The sequence below is a fragment of the Capsicum annuum genome, chromosome 11 (assembly GCF_002878395.1).
Source record: "Capsicum annuum cultivar UCD-10X-F1 chromosome 11, UCD10Xv1.1, whole genome shotgun sequence".
Taxonomy (NCBI): Eukaryota; Viridiplantae; Streptophyta; class Magnoliopsida; order Solanales; family Solanaceae; genus Capsicum; species Capsicum annuum.
Window position 1 is genome coordinate 146,801,316 of NC_061121.1, and position 7,555 is coordinate 146,808,870.

At 34.1% G+C, this 7,555-nt stretch overlaps 1 non-coding gene across 1 annotated transcript; it reads left to right on the forward strand.

Moving 5' to 3' along the window:
- Nucleotides 1–4,141: 4,141 nt before the first annotated feature.
- LOC124889068 lies at nt 4,142–4,248 on the forward strand. The gene has a single exon (XR_007047685.1). It is a non-coding gene; the product is annotated as a small nucleolar RNA R71 (small nucleolar RNA).
- Nucleotides 4,249–7,555: the final 3,307 nt, after the last annotated feature.

Consider the following 7,555-nt stretch of genomic DNA (forward strand, 5'->3'; position numbering starts at 1 on the left):
AAAATAGAGAGAAATCATGTCCTCAATGCCAATTTGAATGCATTTTAATGTTGTTTTGATTAAATTTCAGTGTCAAGGTCGAAAAGTTATTGAAATAGGAAAAGAAAACCGATAGGAGTCAAAAAAATAAAGATTTGGAGAAAAATTTAACAAAGGTGACGTAACAGATAATTGGCACATCAAAGATGTGTCCTACAGGTGACGCAACAGATAATCGGCACATCAAAGATGCGTCCTGCATGTCGCCAAATGGGCTCATCCTCGTAAAAGTCTAGACCTAAAATACTAATCATATCCATTAGTTGACGAACGCCAAGTAAGCTCAATCAAATTACTTAACATATGCAATGTAGCTCACTAGTTAGACAATAGTATGGGAAATAACTTACACTTTGGATATATAAATACACCTAAAATCACCACCCCACACATAAGGCCTTGTTCATCCTCAAACAACTCTTTACACAACGCCCAATCAAGTAAGATTGTAGCATTACTACATGATCTAAGATACTCAAGATAGAACTACAACAACTACATGAATAGCAAATTCTAGGTTAGGAAAGACATTACAATTGAAAACACATGAATACTACTTTAAGACTTCCTATCCTCCAGAGTTGACTCTACCAAGTTGGCAAACTCATGCACATTACTCAACAAAGAGATCATATAAATCACCTATCCATTATTAAACATAAACCCTTACCATATGAGAGTCACCCATATTCACTCACAACATGTACTTTATCACTAGAATGGGTGTAAGATTCTAATTCCGCCCACTCTTACAAAAACTTCAGATGTCACATAAGATGAACCATAAGCTTTTCCTTAGTGTATTACTCCACTAATATCATAACATCAAATCTCAAACTCAAGTATGACTTTAGGGGTTGTAGTGTAAGTTAAGGGATGGGAAAGAACTATTTTGGCCTGTAATAGTGACTATCTTCCCTAAAGTGCTTTAATACAAAACACTTTACATTGGACTCCTCTCTAACCAAACAATTTATTTCACCACTTTTATTTTTCCACCTCTCATTTGTTTTGCCCCATCTCTTTGAGATAGTTCACACATCTTTAGTAGGGAATTTTCTATCATCGAATGATTCACAAAAGATCAATTTTTTAATACATTACTCCCAACCACAACACAAAATTTTTCAATATGCCAATAGATTCTATTTTGGGTCTTCACTTTCACTTTTTCCTTCTTCAATTAATACACTTCTGAACATCTCAATTTCTCAACTAAAGCACTTAGAATCTTTGAATCAAACTACAACGAATTAAGGGAATAAGATACATTTGAGGCTAGCAAAGAATAGTCTAAAGACTCAACTAGGCTAACTAAGATCATGAAAATAGGGTAGATAAAGTAGGTATAAAACATGGCTATCAAAGAAATGTCTATATCATCTCCCAAATCCAACATTCTTTATTTTTTTTTACAAACACATCAGTACACATCAATATATACATGGAATCTAACAAAACTTTCACTCACACATGAACTATACTTAAATAAAGAATGATCCATATAGACTCTCAACCAGGCAATAGCAAAAATTTAAACTTAATCCAACATCACATAAGAGTCAAATAAACGAGTCTAGGTATCTCAATAATAGTCATTCAACACATTACACAAGCTTTGACTTTCAAAATCAACTTGCATCTTATAATCAAGTATAGCACGTAGAAAGAACATAACCATTTATTCCTAATGACAAAAAAATAAAATTCCTCCTAAAGATCAAAAAAGGATACTGGGTTCAAAGGTCCTCCCACAGAAAAAAATTGAAAAGAAAAATTGAGGGGTGGGTGAATTGTGCTCCTACTAGACAAATAATGCGGCAAACACTAAAAAATGAAAATTAATAAAAATAAAATCATTTTGCAATTTTTGTAAATTTAGTCAAAAACTAGAAAACAAATCAAAATAAAAATCCTACCTCGCACTTCACCTTAAACAAATTCAAAGATTCCCCATCCCACACATAAAAGTATACTTTTTCCCGAAGTATAAATTAAAAGTAAGGATAGATACACTCTATGAGGCCTCTAGGCCTATCTAGTAGCATCATGTTCATCCAAGATGTCCAAAGGACCCAACGCTTAGTTTTTGTCATGCTTCTTAGTTTAAATCTCACATACTCAAACTTTCATTCCACCTGTTAACACAAAACAAAAACTAAACCAAAAGTAATACTAAAGGAAAAACAAAAATAATAAAAATAATTACCTTAACATGGGTTGCCTCCCAAGTAGTGCCTGATTTATTGTCGCAGCACTACTCAACTCACAACTCTCAACCATAGTTTCCCATCTTTTTCCTTCTACTTAGATCCCATATTATTACTCTTTCATGAACGTTTGAGTGCTTACTCTTAAAGTCTTTTATTCTTTCCACACTAACCTTTTCAGGCTCCTATTCAAGTTTCTCCCTTTCAGACTTAATTATTAACTTAGGAAACTCCATGCGAGAGTTTGAAGAGGTAATTTATTTGTTTACACTTCTTCATCCCCCACTCTTCTACTTTTATAGCTATGATTATGCATAAATTTTTGTGTTGTGAAAGTGTATTGAGTGCTTTGTATACTCTGAAGACTACCTTCTCATCATTTAATCTCATTTTGAGAGTTCCTTCTTACATCAATAGTGCTTATTAAGTAGCTAAGAATGGATGTCCCACTATGATTGACACCTTGTGATATGGATCATAATAAAAAACAATAAAGTTAGCATGAATAATGAACTTACCAACCTTAGTGAGAACATCCTCTATGATTTCTTCAGATACTACTCTAGTTTTATTCATCATTTGGATCATCACTAAACAAGGCCTTGGTTTGCCTAGGACAAGAGTGTTACACACTGAGAGGGGCATCAAGTTGATTCTTGCCACCAAATCACTCAAAGCATGGACCTCATCACTTTCACTAATTTTTATGAGAAGGGTAAAACTCTCAAAGTCCTTGACCTTTTTGTACATCTTGCTCATCACCACAGAAATGCACTCCGTAGTAAGTGCAACCATCTCAATATCAGTAAGATTTATTTTTTATCACCACATCTTTTAAGTACTTAGCGTACTTAGTCATTTACTATAAAACATCTAACAAAGGAGGATTAATGTTAGGTTCTTTGAACGTGTAAAAGAACTTATTAAAAAAAGCATCCTCTTTGGATTTCTTAAGCATATAAGGGAAAGGTGGTTCTGATCTCTTTGGTATTTGCTCAACTATATTTTCTTTTGGGTACTCAGACTTTCTTGAATTTTTAGCTTCTTTGCCTGCCAATTGTTTCTCATCATCTTTCTATGTGACTAACTATGATTATGCCCATGATTTTTTTTTGGAGTACTGTCAATCAAGTCTCTCCCACTCCTCAAGTTAATTTCCATCACTTGTTTTTGATTTTTTGTACCACTAGGCAAACCTCCTTGTGGTTTTGTGTTTGCGCCTTAACTAATTGGCCGAACTGTGTCTCCAAATCTTTTTGGGCTAGTTGCTGATTTTTTATTTCAGCTGCCATTTGTTCATGGTTATCCAGGATATTCTTCAATGTATCTTCTATATTTTTGGCCAAAATGTTATTTTGATTACCCTGTTACTGGGGAAATTACTGAGGTTGATCCTAATTATTTCCCCATGAGTACTTGGGTTGACTTTGCCAATTGTGGTTTTAGGAATTACTATAATTCTGATTTCCCTTTCCTGTATTGCCCATAAATTTCAACTGACTCTGGATTTTCCCCATAAAAGTTTTAAAAGTGACCACTACCTGTACAAATTCCACACCAAATCAGAATTTGTTAAACTGTATTCACTTGTGCCAGAGGTTGATTCACACTCAGTTAGGTAAACTTTATCATCATTTGGTTCTGAAAGAAATCCAAGTATGCAGCCAATGTTGTGACACTATCAACCTTGATCATACCTACAAGTTTGTCACCAGACTTATAGATACATCACCCTACCATTCGGGATTAGTTTAAGTAATTTGGTTGAGGAGTGTATATAAACCCATCATAAGTTTTCTTCAAAGCTTGACCACTTGCAACTGCATTTAGAAAAGTTTTTGTGTTATGGTCAAGTTTTTTAACAATAGTACGAGTTAAAACCTCATTGGTTTTGTTGGTAATGCAGACAATCCTTAAGAAAAGACTTAAAACTCTCTCATGCATGATAGAAATTCTTATCTAGCTTCTGTTTGAAACTCAAGATCTCACTCCTCAACCTTGTAGTTTTTGTAGTAGGAAAAACGTGGTTGAGAAAATTCTTTGCCAACTCACCCTAAGTTGTGATTGAGATTGAATGTTCTACCTATAGCCATTTTTTGCTTCCCCCAATAATGAGAATAAGAAAAGTGTGAGCCTCATGTAGTCTTTGGAGACTCCAGTAAGAATAACAGTGTGTTCTCCAAGAAATGCTATAAGTAGACCTATGGATCCTCAAGTAACAAGCTTGTGAACTGCCCCCTGCTATGTAATAATTGCATTATTCTTTGCTTAAGATCAAATCTAACCCACCCACCCCCAAGTTTTAGTCTGTGAATATTAGAGGTGAAATTAGTTGTCTGTGGGATTACCACTTTGCGCACTGTCCTATGGCCTAGTTGTTCTTTAACCATGACTGCGGGAATGGTTTCAGTATTTTGAAATTGCAGGATGGAATAGATAAGTGTTGCTTCTCTCCTCAATTCATGCAAGTATCCCTCAGGTTTAGGTTATAGTTTAACTAAATCCCTTCATATTTCCAGCTTAATAGAGATTCAAAACTATACCTGCAAGTTCATTAGCTAAGACCAAGTTGTTATCACTTACCAGATAGAATAAAAAAACTAAAAATTAGAGAGTTACTAATTTTTCAAATCCCAGGCAATGGTTCCAAATAGTTGTTGCGTCCTTCTGCACATACAAGTGTACATGATTATGCAAGTAATAAAGTGTCCTTTTCGAGTCGAATATCGATCCTACATGGACATGATGCTTAGTAGGCAATCTAGTTAAAGCATTACTAATAAGATTAACTAAATGCGAGTTGTAACCTAGAGAGGGTTTGAGTTTTGAAGATTTAAAACTTAACAATAAATAATAATGAGAATAAAAAGTGTTGAAACTAATGAGGAAGAATCTAGCGCCAAGGCAATTTGAACAATCCTACGAAGATATAAAATCTCATTGGTCAAGTTAACAAACTTGGTTATTGGTTCACGGGATTTATAACATGATTATGGTCATCTGAGCTGCTAATAATCTATATAAATTATCCCCACAACTACATCATTGAGCGAGGATGTGAGAACTAATTCAAACATATTTTTATATCTCACCGTATTTGAACCAAATATGGTGAATTAGGTATATTCCTATACGACCCGCAAATCCTATCTTTAATTTATTTAAAAGAAAAGAACCCACTCCATATGTTCTATATTATAATCTAATATTCCTCCTTACAGGCTCATAATAGAAATATTGGCGTATTCTAAAGGTCGTAAGTCAATAAAATAGTAATTACAAGAACATATGAACAACCAAATATGATAATTAACTTGAGATAGACTTAATTTAGTGTTAAGTAATCATGTCCGTAGCCTTAATCCCATAAAAAAAGGTGTTTAGCCTCTCATAGTTATACAAAGAATCATAATAATTGAATCCATTGGTAAAACTATAAGAAAATGAAAGTAAATAAGAAAAGCCTTATTTAGAGCTCCTTCGGGTGTTTTCTCTCTCCCAAGTCATTCCAAAGTAATTATAATAGCAGCTAAGTGTCCTATTTATAGTGTAGGATAAGTTGTGCCCGAAAACCCAAGGTTGTGGCATGCCTTTATTGCGTGGCCTAGCTAGCGTGGCATGCCCTTATCGTGTAGCCTAGTTTGTGTGGTATGCTCTTATTGTGCACCCGCACTGTTTCTTGAAATTATCTTTGTGGCCATCTCCGTAACAAACTAATAAAATAGAGTGTTTCTTCTATGACATGGATATGCGTTTTAAACTCAAATTTTCCATTCTCATGTAGTGCTTCCACTTGTATTTAAGTCCAATACTTTATAAATGCCTTTCCAACTCCTTTTTAAGCTCGTTTTGCTTTCCATTATTGATCCTAATGCCTTGACTTGTGCATAAGTTTAGTATTTACATCCACAACAAGGTCAATCCTTGAAAAAGTTTAGACCTGGAAAACTAATCATATCTATTAGTTAATGAACACAAAGTAAGATCAACCAATTGACTATATATGCAATATAGTTCACTAATTTGATAGAAGTATAGGAAATAACTAACACTTGCACGTACAAATATGCCCAAGATCAATTTACCTTTGTATTCGATTTTATGTTAAGATTTTATCTAAATTTTTTTTGTTTTAACTTATAGATTAAGGTTGAAAACTTGTACTAAGTATGTGCAATACCCCGAACTTTCTTTAAGTCAAATCTAGTCTCCAGAAGAGTTAATAATGACTTTTTAAATGAGTAATGATTAAATCAGATAGAATTTCCCCAAATTCAATTTTTTATCATGTAGGAAATTTAATTAGCTTTACAATGATACCAATTTTTTCTGAATCCAATATTGGAGTAAATGGTTATGAACGTTTTACAGAGAACTGTCAGAACTGCCCAAAAGCAACGGTTAGGGCGATGGACCATTGAGCTAGCGACGGACCATTGCCCAAGCCATCACGACTAAGGCAGTGAACCCGACTTCTGGTCAAGTGCGATGGCCAGGACCGATGGAGCAACGGACCATCACCCAAACCATCGCAAATGAGATAGAAAGTTAAGATTCTGTCTAATTGCGATGGTCAGGACCGATGGACCATCGATCTAGTGATGGACCATCGCCCAAATCATCACCACTTTTGATTAGAGATTTTAAACCATTTTTAAAAGGGTATTTGGGTCTTTTTCAACCCATTTTAACCCTTAAATTATACTAGATCAGAGCTCATAACTTTATTATTAGTCTATAACACTAAATTAGGGTTTCTCTCAAAGATCAATCCCCAAGAACAAGAAACCCTAGGTGTTTAATTCCAAGTCAAGAATTCAAGCTTTCCTCTACCAATCTTCAATAAATCATCCACCCAGGTATGTAAAGTGTTGATTCATGGGTTTTTTTCACCCATAAAGCTTAAGAATACTATTTTAAACTCATGAATTGTGATTTCCATATGGTGGGTTGATTTTAATTATGTTGATGTGGTTGTATGAATCCCAATTTTGAGTTTTTATGTATTTTTCATAAAATTATGCTAGTATGTGGGTTGGAAACTTTTAAATTGAGTTGTTTTAAGTAACCATGATGTATGAACTAGTGCATATGACTAATCCTACGGTTATGCATGCAATGTGTTTGATAAAATTCCCATGAGAACAAGAATCATGCTTTAGGACTCAATTATGGCCAAATTGATGAACCCATGCTTTACCCTTATGTTCAAATGACTCCCATTTTATTGTTATGCATTGAAATTTTTTGATGGATTGTTCATGAGATTAGCCTATGAAATTATGACATATTTATATCCATTCCTA